Genomic DNA, 20,750 nt, shown 5'->3' with positions numbered 1-20,750 from the left:
TTTCCATTGAATTACAACAACACCAGGTTTTTTGGCGTGGGACGCGTTGCCATCGAAACGGCATATGATGACATCCCATAATTGGCGGAGAGCTGTTGAGGGCCGGACCATTAGCCATCATATGAAGTCTGGTGCCGTTTGGACTATTTTCCATTGACTTACAACAACATGGTATTTTATGGCAGCGGAAGCGTTGCCATGGAAACGGCATATGATGACATCCCATAATTGACATAGAGCTGTTGAGGGCCGGACCATTAATGATAGTCTGAAGTCTGGTGCCGTTTGGATGATTTTCCATTGAGTTACGTCAATACCGGGTTTTTTGGCGAGGGAAGTGTTGCCATGGAAACGGCATATGGTGAGATCTCGGATTTCACGTGGAGCTGTTGAGGCATTGACCGGTGATATAAAAGTTAAGTCTGGGGGACGATGGGACCTTGTCCATTGGAGTTACGACAACACCAGGTTTATTGGCGGGGGACGCATTGCCATGGCAACGGCATATGAGGACATCCCATAATTGACATAGAGCTGTTGAGGGCCGGACCATTAATGATAGTCTGAAGTCTGGTGCAGTTTGGACCATTGTCCATTGAGTTAGGACAACACCGTGTTTCATGGCGAGGGAACTGTCGCCATGGCAACGGCATATGAGGACATTCCATAATTGACATAGAGCTGTTGAGGGCCGGACCATTAATGATAGTCTGAAGTCTGGTGCCGTTTGGACGATTTTCCATTGACTTACAACAACATCGTATTTTTTGGCGAAGGATGGGTTGCCATGGAAACGGCATATGTTGACATCCCCTAATTGAGAGAGAGCTGTTGAGGGCCGGACCATTAATGATAGTCTGAAGTCTGGTGCCGTTTGGACGATTTTCCATTGAATTACAAAAATACCAGGTTTTTTGGCGAGGGATCTGTTGCCATGGCAACGGCATATGATGACATCCCATAATTGGCATAGAGCTGTTGAGGGCTGGACCATTAATGATAGTCTGAAGTCTGGTGCCGTTTGGAGGATTTTCCATTGAAGTACAACAACACCAGGTTTTTTGGCGAGGGACGCGTTGCCATCGAAACGGCATATGATGACATCCCATAATTGGCGGAGAGCTGTTGAGGGCCGGACCATTAGCCATCATATGAAGTCTGGTGCCGTTTGGACTATTTTCCATTGACTTACAACAACATGGTATTTTATGGCGAAGGAAGCGTTGCCATGGAAACGGCATATGATGACATCCCATAATTGACATAGAGCTGTTGAGGGCTGGACCATTAATGATAGTCTGAAGTCTGGTGCCGTTTGGATGATTTTCCATTGAGTTACGTCAATACCGGGTTTTTTGGCGGGGGAAGTGTTGCCATGGAAACGGCATATGGTCAGATCTCGGATTTCACGTAGAGCTGTTGAGGCATTGACCGGTGATATAAAAGTTAAGTCTGGGGGACGATGGGACCTTGTCCATTGGAGTTACGACAACACCAGGTTTATTGGCGGGGGACGCATTGCCATGGCAACGGCATATGACGACATCCCATAATTGACATAGAGCTGTTGAGGGCCGGACCATTAATGATAGTCTGAAGTCTGGTGCAGTTTGGACCATTGTCCATTGAGTTAGGACAACACCGTGTTTCATGGCGAGGGATCTGTTGCCATGGCAACGGCATATGATGACATCCCATAATTGGCATAGAGCTGTTGAGGGCCGGACCATTAATGATAGTCTGAAGTCTGGTGCCGTTTGGAGGATTTTCCATTGAATTACAACAATACCAGGTTTTTTGGCGAGGGACGTGTTGCCATCGAAACGGCATATGATGACATCCCATAATTGGCGGAGAGCTGTTGAGGGCCGGACCATTAGCCATCATATGAAGTCTGGTGCCGTTTGGACTATTTTCCATTGACTTACAACAACATGGTATTTTATGGCAGCGGAAGCGTTGCCATGGAAACGGCATATGATGACATCCCATAATTGGCGGAGAGCTGTTGAGGGCCGGACCATTAGCCATCATATGAAGTCTGGTGCCGTTTGGACTATTTTCCATTGACTTACAACAACATGGTATTTTATGGCGAAGGAAGCGTTGCCATGGAAACGGCATATGATGACATCCCATAATTGACATAGAGCTGTTGAGGGCCGGACCATTAATGATAGTCTGAAGTCTGGTGCCGTTTGGATGATTTTCCATTGAGTTACGTCAATACCGGGTTTTTTGGCGGGGGAAGTGTTGCCATGGAAACGGCATATGGTGAGATCTCGGATTTCACGTAGAGCTGTTGAGGCATTGACCGGTGATATAAAAGTTAAGTCTGGGGGACGATGGGACCTTGTCCATTGGAGTTACGACAACACCAGGTTTATTGGCGGGGGACGCATTGCCATGGCAACGGCATATGAGGACATCCCATAATTGACATAGAGCTGTTGAGGGCCGGACCATTAATGATAGTCTGAAGTCTGGTGCCGTTTGGACGATTTTCCATTGACTTACAACAACATGGTATTTTATGGCGAAGGAAGCGTTGCCATGGAAACGGCATATGATGACATCCCATAATTGACATAGAGCTGTTGAGGGCCGGACCATTAATGATAGTCTGAAGTCTGGTGCCGTTTGGACGATTTTCCATTGACTTACAACAACATGGTATTTTATGGCGAAGGAAGCGTTGCCATGGAAACGGCATATGATGACATCCCATAATTGACATAGAGCTGTTGAGGGCCGGACCATTAATGATAGTCTGAAGTCTGGTGCCGTTTGGATGATTTTCCATTGAGTTACGTCAATACCGGGTTTTTTGGCGGGGGAAGTGTTGCCATGGAAACGGCATATGGTCAGATCTCGGATTTCACGTAGAGCTGTTGAGGCATTGACCGGTGATATAAAAGTTAAGTCTGGGGGACGATGGGACCTTGTCCATTGGAGTTACGACAACACCAGGTTTATTGGCGGGGGACGCATTGCCATGGCAACGGCATATGACGACATCCCATAATTGACATAGAGCTGTTGAGGGCCGGACCATTAATGATAGTCTGAAGTCTGGTGCAGTTTGGACCATTGTCCATTGAGTTAGGACAACACCGTGTTTCATGGCGAGGGAACTGTCGCCATGGCAACAGCATATGAGGACATTCCATAATTGACATAGAGCTGTTGAGGGCCGGACCATTAATGATAGTCTGAAGTCTGGTGCCGTTTGGACGATTTTCCATTGACTTACAACAACATGGTATTTTATGGCGAAGGAAGCGTTGCCATGGAAACGGCATATGATGACATCCCATAATTGACGTAGAGCTGTTGAGGGCCGGACCATTAATGATAGTCTGAAGTTTGGTGCTGTTTGGACGATTTTCCATTGACTTACAACAACATCGTATTTTTTGTCGAAGGATGGGTTGCCATGGAAACGGCATATGTTGACATCCCCTAATTGAGAGAGAGCTGTTGAGGGCCGGACCATTAATGATAGTCTGAAGTCTGGTGCCGTTTGGACGATTTTCCATTGAATTACAAAAATACCAGGTTTTTTTGGCGAGGGATCTGTTGCCATGGCAACGGCATATGATGACATCCCATAATTGGCATAGAGCTGTTGAGGGCTGGACCATTAATGATAGTCTGAAGTCTGGTGCCGTTTGGAGGATTTTCCATTGAAGTACAACAACACCAGGTTTTTTGGCGAGGGACGCGTTGCCATCGAAACGGCATATGATGACATCCCATAATTGGCGGAGAGCTGTTGAGGGCCGGACCATTAGCCATCATATGAAGTCTGGTGCCGTTTGGACTATTTTCCATTGACTTACAACAACATGGTATTTTATGGCGAAGGAAGCGTTGCCATGGAAACGGCATATGATGACATCCCATAATTGACATAGAGCTGTTGAGGGCCGGACCCTTAATGATAGTCTGAAGTCTGGTGCCGTTTGGATGATTTTCCATTGAGTTACGTCAATACCGGGTTTTTTGGCGAGGGAAGTGTTGCCATGGAAACGGCATATGGTGAGATATCGGATTTCACGTAGAGCTGTTGAGGCATTGACCGGTGATATAAAAGTTAAGTCTGGGGGACGATGGGACCTTGTCCATTGGAGTTACGACAACACCAGGTTTATTGGCGGGGGACGCATTGCCATGGCAACGGCATATGAGGACATCCCATAATTGACATAGAGCTGTTGAGGGCCGGACCATTAATGATAGTCTGAAGTCTGGTGCAGTTTGGACCATTGTCCATTGAGTTAGGACAACACCGTGTTTCATGGCGAGGGAACTGTCGCCATGGCAACGGCATATGAGGACATTCCATAATTGACATAGAGCTGTTGAGGGCCGGACCATTAATGATAGTCTGAAGTCTGGTGCCGTTTGGACGATTTTCCATTGACTTACAACAACATGGTATTTTATGGCGAAGGAAGCGTTGCCATGGAAACGGCATATGATGACATCCCATAATTGACGTAGAGCTGTTGAGGGCCGGACCATTAATGATAGTCTGAAGTTTGGTGCTGTTTGGACGATTTTCCATTGACTTACAACAACATCGTATTTTTTGGCGAAGGATGGGTTGCCATGGAAACGGCATATGTTGACATCCCCAAATTGAGAGAGAGCTGTTGAGGGCCGGACCATTAATGATAGTCTGAAGTCTGGTGCCGTTTGGACGATTTTCCATTGAATTACAAAAAGACCAGGTTTTTTGGCGAGGGATCTGTTGCCATGGCAACGGCATATGATGACATCCCATAATTGGCATAGAGCTGTTGAGGGCCGGACCATTAATGATAGTCTGAAGTCTGGTGCCGTTTGGAGGATTTTCCATTGAATTACAACAATACCAGGTTTTTTGGCGAGGGACGTGTTGCCATCGAAACGGCATATGATGACATCCCATAATTGGCGGAGAGCTGTTGAGGGCCGGACCATTAGCCATCATATGAAGTCTGGTGCCGTTTGGACTATTTTCCATTGACTTACAACAACATGGTATTTTATGGCAGCGGAAGCGTTGCCATGGAAACGGCATATGATGACATCCCATAATTGGCGGAGAGCTGTTGAGGGCCGGACCATTAGCCATCATATGAAGTCTGGTGCCGTTTGGACTATTTTCCATTGACTTACAACAACATGGTATTTTATGGCGAAGGAAGCGTTGCCATGGAAACGGCATATGATGACATCCCATAATTGACATAGAGCTGTTGAGGGCCGGACCATTAATGATAGTCTGAAGTCTGGTGCCGTTTGGATGATTTTCCATTGAGTTACGTCAATACCGGGTTTTTTGGCGGGGGAAGTGTTGCCATGGAAACGGCATATGGTGAGATCTCCGATTTCACGTAGAGCTGTTGAGGCATTGACCGGTGATATAAAAGTTAAGTCTGGGGGACGATGGGACCTTGTCCATTGGAGTTACGACAACACCAGGTTTATTGGCGGGGGACGCATTGCCATGGCAACGGCATATGAGGACATCCCACAATTGACATAGAGCTGTTGAGGGCCGGACCATTAATGATAGTCTGAAGTCTGGTGCCGTTTGGACGATTTTCCATTGACTTACAACAACATGGTATTTTATGGCGAAGGAAGCGTTGCCATGGAAACGGCATATGATGACATCCCATAATTGGCATAGAGCTGTTGAGGGCCGGACCATTAATGATAGTCTGAAGTCTGGTGCCGTTTGGAGGATTTTCCATTGAATTACAACAACACCAGGTTTTTTGGCGTGGGACGCGTTGCCATCGAAACGGCATATGATGACATCCCATAATTGGCGGAGAGCTGTTGAGGGCCGGACCATTAGCCATCATATGAAGTCTGGTGCCGTTTGGACTATTTTCCATTGACTTACAACAACATGGTATTTTATGGCAGCGGAAGCGTTGCCATGGAAACGGCATATGATGACATCCCATAATTGACATAGAGCTGTTGAGGGCCGGACCATTAATGATAGTCTGAAGTCTGGTGCCGTTTGGATGATTTTCCATTGAGTTACGTCAATACCGGGTTTTTTGGCGAGGGAAGTGTTGCCATGGAAACGGCATATGGTGAGATCTCGGATTTCACGTGGAGCTGTTGAGGCATTGACCGGTGATATAAAAGTTAAGTCTGGGGGACGATGGGACCTTGTCCATTGGAGTTACGACAACACCAGGTTTATTGGCGGGGGACGCATTGCCATGGCAACGGCATATGAGGACATCCCATAATTGACATAGAGCTGTTGAGGGCCGGACCATTAATGATAGTCTGAAGTCTGGTGCAGTTTGGACCATTGTCCATTGAGTTAGGACAACACCGTGTTTCATGGCGAGGGAACTGTCGCCATGGCAACGGCATATGAGGACATTCCATAATTGACATAGAGCTGTTGAGGGCCGGACCATTAATGATAGTCTGAAGTCTGGTGCCGTTTGGACGATTTTCCATTGACTTACAACAACATCGTATTTTTTGGCGAAGGATGGGTTGCCATGGAAACGGCATATGTTGACATCCCCTAATTGAGAGAGAGCTGTTGAGGGCCGGACCATTAATGATAGTCTGAAGTCTGGTGCCGTTTGGACGATTTTCCATTGAATTACAAAAATACCAGGTTTTTTGGCGAGGGATCTGTTGCCATGGCAACGGCATATGATGACATCCCATAATTGGCATAGAGCTGTTGAGGGCTGGACCATTAATGATAGTCTGAAGTCTGGTGCCGTTTGGAGGATTTTCCATTGAAGTACAACAACACCAGGTTTTTTGGCGAGGGACGCGTTGCCATCGAAACGGCATATGATGACATCCCATAATTGGCGGAGAGCTGTTGAGGGCCGGACCATTAGCCATCATATGAAGTCTGGTGCCGTTTGGACTATTTTCCATTGACTTACAACAACATGGTATTTTATGGCGAAGGAAGCGTTGCCATGGAAACGGCATATGATGACATCCCATAATTGACATAGAGCTGTTGAGGGCTGGACCATTAATGATAGTCTGAAGTCTGGTGCCGTTTGGATGATTTTCCATTGAGTTACGTCAATACCGGGTTTTTTGGCGGGGGAAGTGTTGCCATGGAAACGGCATATGGTCAGATCTCGGATTTCACGTAGAGCTGTTGAGGCATTGACCGGTGATATAAAAGTTAAGTCTGGGGGACGATGGGACCTTGTCCATTGGAGTTACGACAACACCAGGTTTATTGGCGGGGGACGCATTGCCATGGCAACGGCATATGACGACATCCCATAATTGACATAGAGCTGTTGAGGGCCGGACCATTAATGATAGTCTGAAGTCTGGTGCAGTTTGGACCATTGTCCATTGAGTTAGGACAACACCGTGTTTCATGGCGAGGGAACTGTCGCCATGGCAACAGCATATGAGGACATTCCATAATTGACATAGAGCTGTTGAGGGCCGGACCATTAATGATAGTCTGAAGTCTGGTGCCGTTTGGACGATTTTCCATTGACTTACAACAACATGGTATTTTATGGCGAAGGAAGCGTTGCCATGGAAACGGCATATGATGACATCCCATAATTGACGTAGAGCTGTTGAGGGCCGGACCATTAATGATAGTCTGAAGTTTGGTGCTGTTTGGACGATTTTCCATTGACTTACAACAACATCGTATTTTTTGTCGAAGGATGGGTTGCCATGGAAACGGCATATGTTGACATCCCCTAATTGAGAGAGAGCTGTTGAGGGCCGGACCATTAATGATAGTCTGAAGTCTGGTGCCGTTTGGACGATTTTCCATTGAATTACAAAAATACCAGGTTTTTTTGGCGAGGGATCTGTTGCCATGGCAACGGCATATGATGACATCCCATAATTGGCATAGAGCTGTTGAGGGCTGGACCATTAATGATAGTCTGAAGTCTGGTGCCGTTTGGAGGATTTTCCATTGAAGTACAACAACACCAGGTTTTTTGGCGAGGGACGCGTTGCCATCGAAACGGCATATGATGACATCCCATAATTGGCGGAGAGCTGTTGAGGGCCGGACCATTAGCCATCATATGAAGTCTGGTGCCGTTTGGACTATTTTCCATTGACTTACAACAACATGGTATTTTATGGCGAAGGAAGCGTTGCCATGGAAACGGCATATGATGACATCCCATAATTGACATAGAGCTGTTGAGGGCCGGACCCTTAATGATAGTCTGAAGTCTGGTGCCGTTTGGATGATTTTCCATTGAGTTACGTCAATACCGGGTTTTTTGGCGAGGGAAGTGTTGCCATGGAAACGGCATATGGTGAGATATCGGATTTCACGTAGAGCTGTTGAGGCATTGACCGGTGATATAAAAGTTAAGTCTGGGGGACGATGGGACCTTGTCCATTGGAGTTACGACAACACCAGGTTTATTGGCGGGGGACGCATTGCCATGGCAACGGCATATGAGGACATCCCATAATTGACATAGAGCTGTTGAGGGCCGGACCATTAATGATAGTCTGAAGTCTGGTGCAGTTTGGACCATTGTCCATTGAGTTAGGACAACACCGTGTTTCATGGCGAGGGAACTGTCGCCATGGCAACGGCATATGAGGACATTCCATAATTGACATAGAGCTGTTGAGGGCCGGACCATTAATGATAGTCTGAAGTCTGGTGCCGTTTGGACGATTTTCCATTGACTTACAACAACATGGTATTTTATGGCGAAGGAAGCGTTGCCATGGAAACGGCATATGATGACATCCCATAATTGACGTAGAGCTGTTGAGGGCCGGACCATTAATGATAGTCTGAAGTTTGGTGCTGTTTGGACGATTTTCCATTGACTTACAACAACATCGTATTTTTTGGCGAAGGATGGGTTGCCATGGAAACGGCATATGTTGACATCCCCAAATTGAGAGAGAGCTGTTGAGGGCCGGACCATTAATGATAGTCTGAAGTCTGGTGCCGTTTGGACGATTTTCCATTGAATTACAAAAAGACCAGGTTTTTTGGCGAGGGATCTGTTGCCATGGCAACGGCATATGATGACATCCCATAATTGGCATAGAGCTGTTGAGGGCCGGACCATTAATGATAGTCTGAAGTCTGGTGCCGTTTGGAGGATTTTCCATTGAATTACAACAATACCAGGTTTTTTGGCGAGGGACGTGTTGCCATCGAAACGGCATATGATGACATCCCATAATTGGCGGAGAGCTGTTGAGGGCCGGACCATTAGCCATCATATGAAGTCTGGTGCCGTTTGGACTATTTTCCATTGACTTACAACAACATGGTATTTTATGGCAGCGGAAGCGTTGCCATGGAAACGGCATATGATGACATCCCATAATTGGCGGAGAGCTGTTGAGGGCCGGACCATTAGCCATCATATGAAGTCTGGTGCCGTTTGGACTATTTTCCATTGACTTACAACAACATGGTATTTTATGGCGAAGGAAGCGTTGCCATGGAAACGGCATATGATGACATCCCATAATTGACATAGAGCTGTTGAGGGCCGGACCATTAATGATAGTCTGAAGTCTGGTGCCGTTTGGATGATTTTCCATTGAGTTACGTCAATACCGGGTTTTTTGGCGGGGGAAGTGTTGCCATGGAAACGGCATATGGTGAGATCTCCGATTTCACGTAGAGCTGTTGAGGCATTGACCGGTGATATAAAAGTTAAGTCTGGGGGACGATGGGACCTTGTCCATTGGAGTTACGACAACACCAGGTTTATTGGCGGGGGACGCATTGCCATGGCAACGGCATATGAGGACATCCCACAATTGACATAGAGCTGTTGAGGGCCGGACCATTAATGATAGTCTGAAGTCTGGTGCCGTTTGGACGATTTTCCATTGACTTACAACAACATGGTATTTTATGGCGAAGGAAGCGTTGCCATGGAAACGGCATATGATGACATCCCATAATTGGCATAGAGCTGTTGAGGGCCGGACCATTAATGATAGTCTGAAGTCTGGTGCCGTTTGGAGGATTTTCCATTGAATTACAACAACACCAGGTTTTTTGGCGTGGGACGCGTTGCCATCGAAACGGCATATGATGACATCCCATAATTGGCGGAGAGCTGTTGAGGGCCGGACCATTAGCCATCATATGAAGTCTGGTGCCGTTTGGACTATTTTCCATTGACTTACAACAACATGGTATTTTATGGCAGCGGAAGCGTTGCCATGGAAACGGCATATGATGACATCCCATAATTGACATAGAGCTGTTGAGGGCCGGACCATTAATGATAGTCTGAAGTCTGGTGCCGTTTGGATGATTTTCCATTGAGTTACGTCAATACCGGGTTTTTTGGCGAGGGAAGTGTTGCCATGGAAACGGCATATGGTGAGATCTCGGATTTCACGTGGAGCTGTTGAGGCATTGACCGGTGATATAAAAGTTAAGTCTGGGGGACGATGGGACCTTGTCCATTGGAGTTACGACAACACCAGGTTTATTGGCGGGGGACGCATTGCCATGGCAACGGCATATGAGGACATCCCATAATTGACATAGAGCTGTTGAGGGCCGGACCATTAATGATAGTCTGAAGTCTGGTGCAGTTTGGACCATTGTCCATTGAGTTAGGACAACACCGTGTTTCATGGCGAGGGAACTGTCGCCATGGCAACGGCATATGAGGACATTCCATAATTGACATAGAGCTGTTGAGGGCCGGACCATTAATGATAGTCTGAAGTCTGGTGCCGTTTGGACGATTTTCCATTGACTTACAACAACATCGTATTTTTTGGCGAAGGATGGGTTGCCATGGAAACGGCATATGTTGACATCCCCTAATTGAGAGAGAGCTGTTGAGGGCCGGACCATTAATGATAGTCTGAAGTCTGGTGCCGTTTGGACGATTTTCCATTGAATTACAAAAATACCAGGTTTTTTGGCGAGGGATCTGTTGCCATGGCAACGGCATATGATGACATCCCATAATTGGCATAGAGCTGTTGAGGGCTGGACCATTAATGATAGTCTGAAGTCTGGTGCCGTTTGGAGGATTTTCCATTGAAGTACAACAACACCAGGTTTTTTGGCGAGGGACGCGTTGCCATCGAAACGGCATATGATGACATCCCATAATTGGCGGAGAGCTGTTGAGGGCCGGACCATTAGCCATCATATGAAGTCTGGTGCCGTTTGGACTATTTTCCATTGACTTACAACAACATGGTATTTTATGGCGAAGGAAGCGTTGCCATGGAAACGGCATATGATGACATCCCATAATTGACATAGAGCTGTTGAGGGCTGGACCATTAATGATAGTCTGAAGTCTGGTGCCGTTTGGATGATTTTCCATTGAGTTACGTCAATACCGGGTTTTTTGGCGGGGGAAGTGTTGCCATGGAAACGGCATATGGTCAGATCTCGGATTTCACGTAGAGCTGTTGAGGCATTGACCGGTGATATAAAAGTTAAGTCTGGGGGACGATGGGACCTTGTCCATTGGAGTTACGACAACACCAGGTTTATTGGCGGGGGACGCATTGCCATGGCAACGGCATATGACGACATCCCATAATTGACATAGAGCTGTTGAGGGCCGGACCATTAATGATAGTCTGAAGTCTGGTGCAGTTTGGACCATTGTCCATTGAGTTAGGACAACACCGTGTTTCATGGCGAGGGAACTGTCGCCATGGCAACAGCATATGAGGACATTCCATAATTGACATAGAGCTGTTGAGGGCCGGACCATTAATGATAGTCTGAAGTCTGGTGCCGTTTGGACGATTTTCCATTGACTTACAACAACATGGTATTTTATGGCGAAGGAAGCGTTGCCATGGAAACGGCATATGATGACATCCCATAATTGACGTAGAGCTGTTGAGGGCCGGACCATTAATGATAGTCTGAAGTTTGGTGCTGTTTGGACGATTTTCCATTGACTTACAACAACATCGTATTTTTTGTCGAAGGATGGGTTGCCATGGAAACGGCATATGTTGACATCCCCTAATTGAGAGAGAGCTGTTGAGGGCCGGACCATTAATGATAGTCTGAAGTCTGGTGCCGTTTGGACGATTTTCCATTGAATTACAAAAATACCAGGTTTTTTTGGCGAGGGATCTGTTGCCATGGCAACGGCATATGATGACATCCCATAATTGGCATAGAGCTGTTGAGGGCTGGACCATTAATGATAGTCTGAAGTCTGGTGCCGTTTGGAGGATTTTCCATTGAAGTACAACAACACCAGGTTTTTTGGCGAGGGACGCGTTGCCATCGAAACGGCATATGATGACATCCCATAATTGGCGGAGAGCTGTTGAGGGCCGGACCATTAGCCATCATATGAAGTCTGGTGCCGTTTGGACTATTTTCCATTGACTTACAACAACATGGTATTTTATGGCGAAGGAAGCGTTGCCATGGAAACGGCATATGATGACATCCCATAATTGACATAGAGCTGTTGAGGGCCGGACCCTTAATGATAGTCTGAAGTCTGGTGCCGTTTGGATGATTTTCCATTGAGTTACGTCAATACCGGGTTTTTTGGCGAGGGAAGTGTTGCCATGGAAACGGCATATGGTGAGATATCGGATTTCACGTAGAGCTGTTGAGGCATTGACCGGTGATATAAAAGTTAAGTCTGGGGGACGATGGGACCTTGTCCATTGGAGTTACGACAACACCAGGTTTATTGGCGGGGGACGCATTGCCATGGCAACGGCATATGAGGACATCCCATAATTGACATAGAGCTGTTGAGGGCCGGACCATTAATGATAGTCTGAAGTCTGGTGCAGTTTGGACCATTGTCCATTGAGTTAGGACAACACCGTGTTTCATGGCGAGGGAACTGTCGCCATGGCAACGGCATATGAGGACATTCCATAATTGACATAGAGCTGTTGAGGGCCGGACCATTAATGATAGTCTGAAGTCTGGTGCCGTTTGGACGATTTTCCATTGACTTACAACAACATGGTATTTTATGGCGAAGGAAGCGTTGCCATGGAAACGGCATATGATGACATCCCATAATTGACGTAGAGCTGTTGAGGGCCGGACCATTAATGATAGTCTGAAGTTTGGTGCTGTTTGGACGATTTTCCATTGACTTACAACAACATCGTATTTTTTGGCGAAGGATGGGTTGCCATGGAAACGGCATATGTTGACATCCCCAAATTGAGAGAGAGCTGTTGAGGGCCGGACCATTAATGATAGTCTGAAGTCTGGTGCCGTTTGGACGATTTTCCATTGAATTACAAAAAGACCAGGTTTTTTGGCGAGGGATCTGTTGCCATGGCAACGGCATATGATGACATCCCATAATTGGCATAGAGCTGTTGAGGGCCGGACCATTAATGATAGTCTGAAGTCTGGTGCCGTTTGGAGGATTTTCCATTGAATTACAACAATACCAGGTTTTTTGGCGAGGGACGTGTTGCCATCGAAACGGCATATGATGACATCCCATAATTGGCGGAGAGCTGTTGAGGGCCGGACCATTAGCCATCATATGAAGTCTGGTGCCGTTTGGACTATTTTCCATTGACTTACAACAACATGGTATTTTATGGCAGCGGAAGCGTTGCCATGGAAACGGCATATGATGACATCCCATAATTGGCGGAGAGCTGTTGAGGGCCGGACCATTAGCCATCATATGAAGTCTGGTGCCGTTTGGACTATTTTCCATTGACTTACAACAACATGGTATTTTATGGCGAAGGAAGCGTTGCCATGGAAACGGCATATGATGACATCCCATAATTGACATAGAGCTGTTGAGGGCCGGACCATTAATGATAGTCTGAAGTCTGGTGCCGTTTGGATGATTTTCCATTGAGTTACGTCAATACCGGGTTTTTTGGCGGGGGAAGTGTTGCCATGGAAACGGCATATGGTGAGATCTCCGATTTCACGTAGAGCTGTTGAGGCATTGACCGGTGATATAAAAGTTAAGTCTGGGGGACGATGGGACCTTGTCCATTGGAGTTACGACAACACCAGGTTTATTGGCGGGGGACGCATTGCCATGGCAACGGCATATGAGGACATCCCACAATTGACATAGAGCTGTTGAGGGCCGGACCATTAATGATAGTCTGAAGTCTGGTGCCGTTTGGACGATTTTCCATTGACTTACAACAACATGGTATTTTATGGCGAAGGAAGCGTTGCCATGGAAACGGCATATGATGACATCCCATAATTGGCATAGAGCTGTTGAGGGCCGGACCATTAATGATAGTCTGAAGTCTGGTGCCGTTTGGAGGATTTTCCATTGAATTACAACAACACCAGGTTTTTTGGCGTGGGACGCGTTGCCATCGAAACGGCATATGATGACATCCCATAATTGGCGGAGAGCTGTTGAGGGCCGGACCATTAGCCATCATATGAAGTCTGGTGCCGTTTGGACTATTTTCCATTGACTTACAACAACATGGTATTTTATGGCAGCGGAAGCGTTGCCATGGAAACGGCATATGATGACATCCCATAATTGACATAGAGCTGTTGAGGGCCGGACCATTAATGATAGTCTGAAGTCTGGTGCCGTTTGGATGATTTTCCATTGAGTTACGTCAATACCGGGTTTTTTGGCGAGGGAAGTGTTGCCATGGAAACGGCATATGGTGAGATCTCGGATTTCACGTGGAGCTGTTGAGGCATTGACCGGTGATATAAAAGTTAAGTCTGGGGGACGATGGGACCTTGTCCATTGGAGTTACGACAACACCAGGTTTATTGGCGGGGGACGCATTGCCATGGCAACGGCATATGAGGACATCCCATAATTGACATAGAGCTGTTGAGGGCCGGACCATTAATGATAGTCTGAAGTCTGGTGCAGTTTGGACCATTGTCCATTGAGTTAGGACAACACCGTGTTTCATGGCGAGGGAACTGTCGCCATGGCAACGGCATATGAGGACATTCCATAATTGACATAGAGCTGTTGAGGGCCGGACCATTAATGATAGTCTGAAGTCTGGTGCCGTTTGGACGATTTTCCATTGACTTACAACAACATCGTATTTTTTGGCGAAGGATGGGTTGCCATGGAAACGGCATATGTTGACATCCCCTAATTGAGAGAGAGCTGTTGAGGGCCGGACCATTAATGATAGTCTGAAGTCTGGTGCCGTTTGGACGATTTTCCATTGAATTACAAAAATACCAGGTTTTTTGGCGAGGGATCTGTTGCCATGGCAACGGCATATGATGACATCCCATAATTGGCATAGAGCTGTTGAGGGCTGGACCATTAATGATAGTCTGAAGTCTGGTGCCGTTTGGAGGATTTTCCATTGAAGTACAACAACACCAGGTTTTTTGGCGAGGGACGCGTTGCCATCGAAACGGCATATGATGACATCCCATAATTGGCGGAGAGCTGTTGAGGGCCGGACCATTAGCCATCATATGAAGTCTGGTGCCGTTTGGACTATTTTCCATTGACTTACAACAACATGGTATTTTATGGCGAAGGAAGCGTTGCCATGGAAACGGCATATGATGACATCCCATAATTGACATAGAGCTGTTGAGGGCCGGACCATTAATGATAGTCTGAAGTCTGGTGCCGTTTGGATGATTTTCCATTGAGTTACGTCAATACCGGGTTTTTTGGCGGGGGAAGTGTTGCCATGGAAACGGCATATGGTCAGATCTCGGATTTCACGTAGAGCTGTTGAGGCATTGACCGGTGATATAAAAGTTAAGTCTGGGGGACGATGGGACCTTGTCCATTGGAGTTACGACAACACCAGGTTTATTGGCGGGGGACGCATTGCCATGGCAACGGCATATGACGACATCCCATAATTGACATAGAGCTGTTGAGGGCCGGACCATTAATGATAGTCTGAAGTCTGGTGCAGTTTGGACCATTGTCCATTGAGTTAGGACAACACTGTGTTTCATGGCGAGGGAACTGTCGCCATGGCAACAGCATATGAGGACATTCCATAATTGACATAGAGCTGTTGAGGGCCGGACCATTAATGATAGTCTGAAGTCTGGTGCCGTTTGGACGATTTTCCATTGACTTACAACAACATGGTATTTTATGGCGAAGGAAGCGTTGCCATGGAAACGGCATATGATGACATCCCATAATTGACGTAGAGCTGTTGAGGGCCGGACCATTAATGATAGTCTGAAGTTTGGTGCTGTTTGGACGATTTTCCATTGACTTACAACAACATCGTATTTTTTGTCGAAGGATGGGTTGCCATGGAAACGGCATATGTTGACATCCCCTAATTGAGAGAGAGCTGTTGAGGGCCGGACCATTAATGATAGTCTGAAGTCTGGTGCCGTTTGGACGATTTTCCATTGAATTACAAAAATACCAGGTTTTTTTGGCGAGGGATCTGTTGCCATGGCAACGGCATATGATGACATCCCATAATTGGCATAGAGCTGTTGAGGGCTGGACCATTAATGATAGTCTGAAGTCTGGTGCCGTTTGGAGGATTTTCCATTGAAGTACAACAACACCAGGTTTTTTGGCGAGGGACGCGTTGCCATCGAAACGGCATATGATGACATCCCATAATTGGCGGAGAGCTGTTGAGGGCCGGACCATTAGCCATCATATGAAGTCTGGTGCCGTTTGGACTATTTTCCATTGACTTACAACAACATGGTATTTTATGGCGAAGGAAGCGTTGCCATGGAAACGGCATATGATGACATCCCATAATTGACATAGAGCTGTTGAGGGCCGGACCCTTAATGATAGTCTGAAGTCTGGTGCCGTTTGGATGATTTTCCATTGAGTTACGTCAATACCGGGTTTTTTGGCGAGGGAAGTGTTGCCATGGAAACGGCATATGGTGAGATATCGGATTTCACGTAGAGCTGTTGAGGCATTGACCGGTGATATAAAAGTTAAGTCTGGGGGACGATGGGACCTTGTCCATTGGAGTTACGACAACACCAGGTTTATTGGCGGGGGACGCATTGCCATGGCAACGGCATATGAGGACATCCCATAATTGACATAGAGCTGTTGAGGGCCGGACCATTAATGATAGTCTGAAGTCTGGTGCAGTTTGGACCATTGTCCATTGAGTTAGGACAACACCGTGTTTCATGGCGAGGGAACTGTCGCCATGGCAACGGCATATGAGGACATTCCATAATTGACATAGAGCTGTTGAGGGCCGGACCATTAATGATAGTCTGAAGTCTGGTGCCGTTTGGACGATTTTCCATTGACTTACAACAACATGGTATTTTATGGCGAAGGAAGCGTTGCCATGGAAACGGCATATGATGACATCCCATAATTGACGTAGAGCTGTTGAGGGCCGGACCATTAATGATAGTCTGAAGTTTGGTGCTGTTTGGACGATTTTCCATTGACTTACAACAACATCGTATTTTTTGGCGAAGGATGGGTTGCCATGGAAACGGCATATGTTGACATCCCCAAATTGAGAGAGAGCTGTTGAGGGCCGGACCATTAATGATAGTCTGAAGTCTGGTGCCGTTTGGACGATTTTCCATTGAATTACAAAAAGACCAGGTTTTTTGGCGAGGGATCTGTTGCCATGGCAACGGCATATGATGACATCCCATAATTGGCATAGAGCTGTTGAGGGCCGGACCATTAATGATAGTCTGAAGTCTGGTGCCGTTTGGAGGATTTTCCATTGAATTACAACAATACCAGGTTTTTTGGCGAGGGACGTGTTGCCATCGAAACGGCATATGATGACATCCCATAATTGGCGGAGAGCTGTTGAGGGCCGGACCATTAGCCATCATATGAAGTCTGGTGCCGTTTGGACTATTTTCCATTGACTTACAACAACATGGTATTTTATGGCAGCGGAAGCGTTGCCATGGAAACGGCATATGATGACATCCCATAATTGGCGGAGAGCTGTTGAGGGCCGGACCATTAGCCATCATATGAAGTCTGGTGCCGTTTGGACTATTTTCCATTGACTTACAACAACATGGTATTTTATGGCGAAGGAAGCGTTGCCATGGAAACGGCATATGATGACATCCCATAATTGACATAGAGCTGTTGAGGGCCGGACCATTAATGATAGTCTGAAGTCTGGTGCCGTTTGGATGATTTTCCATTGAGTTACGTCAATACCGGGTTTTTTGGCGGGGGAAGTGTTGCCATGGAAACGGCATATGGTGAGATCTCCGATTTCACGTAGAGCTGTTGAGGCATTGACCGGTGATATAAAAGTTAAGTCTGGGGGACGATGGGACCTTGTCCATTGGAGTTACGACAACACCAGGTTTATTGGCGGGGGACGCATTGCCATGGCAACGGCATATGAGGACATCCCACAATTGACATAGAGCTGTTGAGGGCCGGACCATTAATGATAGTCTGAAGTCTGGTGCCGTTTGGACGATTTTCCATTGACTTACAACAACATGGTATTTTATGGCGAAGGAAGCGTTGCCATGGAAACGGCATATGATGACATCCCATAATTGGCATAGAGCTGTTGAGGGCCGGACCATTAATGATAGTCTGAAGTCTGGTGCCGTTTGGAGGATTTTCCATTGAATTACAACAACACCAGGTTTTTTGGCGTGGGACGCGTTGCCATCGAAACGGCATATGATGACATCCCATAATTGGCGGAGAGCTGTTGAGGGCCGGACCATTAGCCATCATATGAAGTCTGGTGCCGTTTGGACTATTTTCCATTGACTTACAACAACATGGTATTTTATGGCAGCGGAAGCGTTGCCATGGAAACGGCATATGATGACATCCCATAATTGACATAGAGCTGTTGAGGGCCGGACCATTAATGATAGTCTGAAGTCTGGTGCCGTTTGGATGATTTTCCATTGAGTTACGTCAATACCGGGTTTTTTGGCGAGGGAAGTGTTGCCATGGAAACGGCATATGGTGAGATCTCGGATTTCACGTGGAGCTGTTGAGGCATTGACCGTTGATATAAAAGTTAAGTCTGGGGGACGATGGGACCTTGTCCATTGGAGTTACGACAACACCAGGTTTATTGGCGGGGGACGCATTGCCATGGCAACGGCATATGAGGACATCCCATAATTGACATAGAGCTGTTGAGGGCCGGACCATTAATGATAGTCTGAAGTCTGGTGCAGTTTGGACCATTGTCCATTGAGTTAGGACAACACCGTGTTTCATGGCGAGGGAACTGTCGCCATGGCAACGGCATATGAGGACATTCCATAATTGACATAGAGCTGTTGAGGGCCGGACCATTAATGATAGTCTGAAGTCTGGTGCCGTTTGGACGATTTTCCATTGACTTACAACAACATCGTATTTTTTGGCGAAGGATGGGTTGCCATGGAAACGGCATATGTTGACATCCCCTAATTGAGAGAGAGCTGTTGAGGGCCGGACCATTAATGATAGTCTGAAGTCTGGTGCCGTTTGGACGATTTTCCATTGAATTACAAAAATACCAGGTTTTTTGGCGAGGGATCTGTTGCCATGGCAACGGCATATGATGACATCCCATAATTGGCATAGAGCTGTTGAGGGCTGGACCATTAATGATAGTCTGAAGTCTGGTGCCGTTTGGAGGATTTTCCATTGAAGTACAACAACACCAGGTTTTTTGGCGAGGGACGCGTTGCCATCGAAACGGCATATGATGACATCCCATAATTGGCGGAGAGCTGTTGAGGGCCGGACCATTAGCCATCATATGAAGTCTGGTGCCGTTTGGACTATTTTCCATTGACTTACAACAACATGGTATTTTATGGCGAAGGAAGCGTTGCCATGGAAACGGCATATGATGACATCCCATAATTGACATAGAGCTGTTGAGGGCCGGACCATTAATGATAGTCTGAAGTCTGGTGCCGTTTGGATGATTTTCCATTGAGTTACGTCAATACCGGGTTTTTTGGCGGGGGAAGTGTTGCCATGGAAACGGCATATGGTCAGATCTCGGATTTCACGTAGAGCTGTTGAGGCATTGACCGGTGATATAAAAGTTAAGTCTGGGGGACGATGGGACCTTGTCCATTGGAGTTACGACAACACCAGGTTTATTGGCGGGGGACGCATTGCCATGGCAACGGCATATGACGACATCCCATAATTGACATAGAGCTGTTGAGGGCCGGACCATTAATGATAGTCTGAAGTCTGGTGCAGTTTGGACCATTGTCCATTGAGTTAGGACAACACCGTGTTTCATGGCGAGGGAACTGTCGCCATGGCAACAGCATATGAGGACATTCCATAATTGACATAGAGCTGTTGAGGGCCGGACCATTAATGATAGTCTGAAGTCTGGTGCCGTTTGGACGATTTTCCATTGACTTACAACAACATGGTATTTTATGGCGAAGGAAGCGTTGCCATGGAAACGGCATATGATGACATCCCATAATTGACGTAGAGCTGTTGAGGGCCGGACCATTAATGATAGTCTGAAGTTTGGTGCTGTTTGGACGATTTTCCATTGACTTACAACAACATCGTATTTTTTGTCGAAGGATGGGTTGCCATGGAAACGGCATATGTTGACATCCCCTAATTGAGAGAGAGCTGTTGAGGGCCGGACCATTAATGATAGTCTGAAGTCTGGTGCCGTTTGGACGATTTTCCATTGAATTACAAAAATACCAGGTTTTTTTGGCGAGGGATCTGTTGCCATGGCAACGGCATATGATGACATCCCATAATTGGCATAGAGCTGTTGAGGGCTGGACCATTAATGATAGTCTGAAGTCTGGTGCCGTTTGGAGG

The sequence above is a fragment of the Notothenia rossii genome, assembly GCF_949606895.1.
Source record: "Notothenia rossii genome assembly, chromosome: 4".
Classification (NCBI taxonomy): Eukaryota; Metazoa; Chordata; class Actinopteri; order Perciformes; family Nototheniidae; genus Notothenia; species Notothenia rossii.
This window is presented reverse-complemented; position numbering follows the sequence as displayed.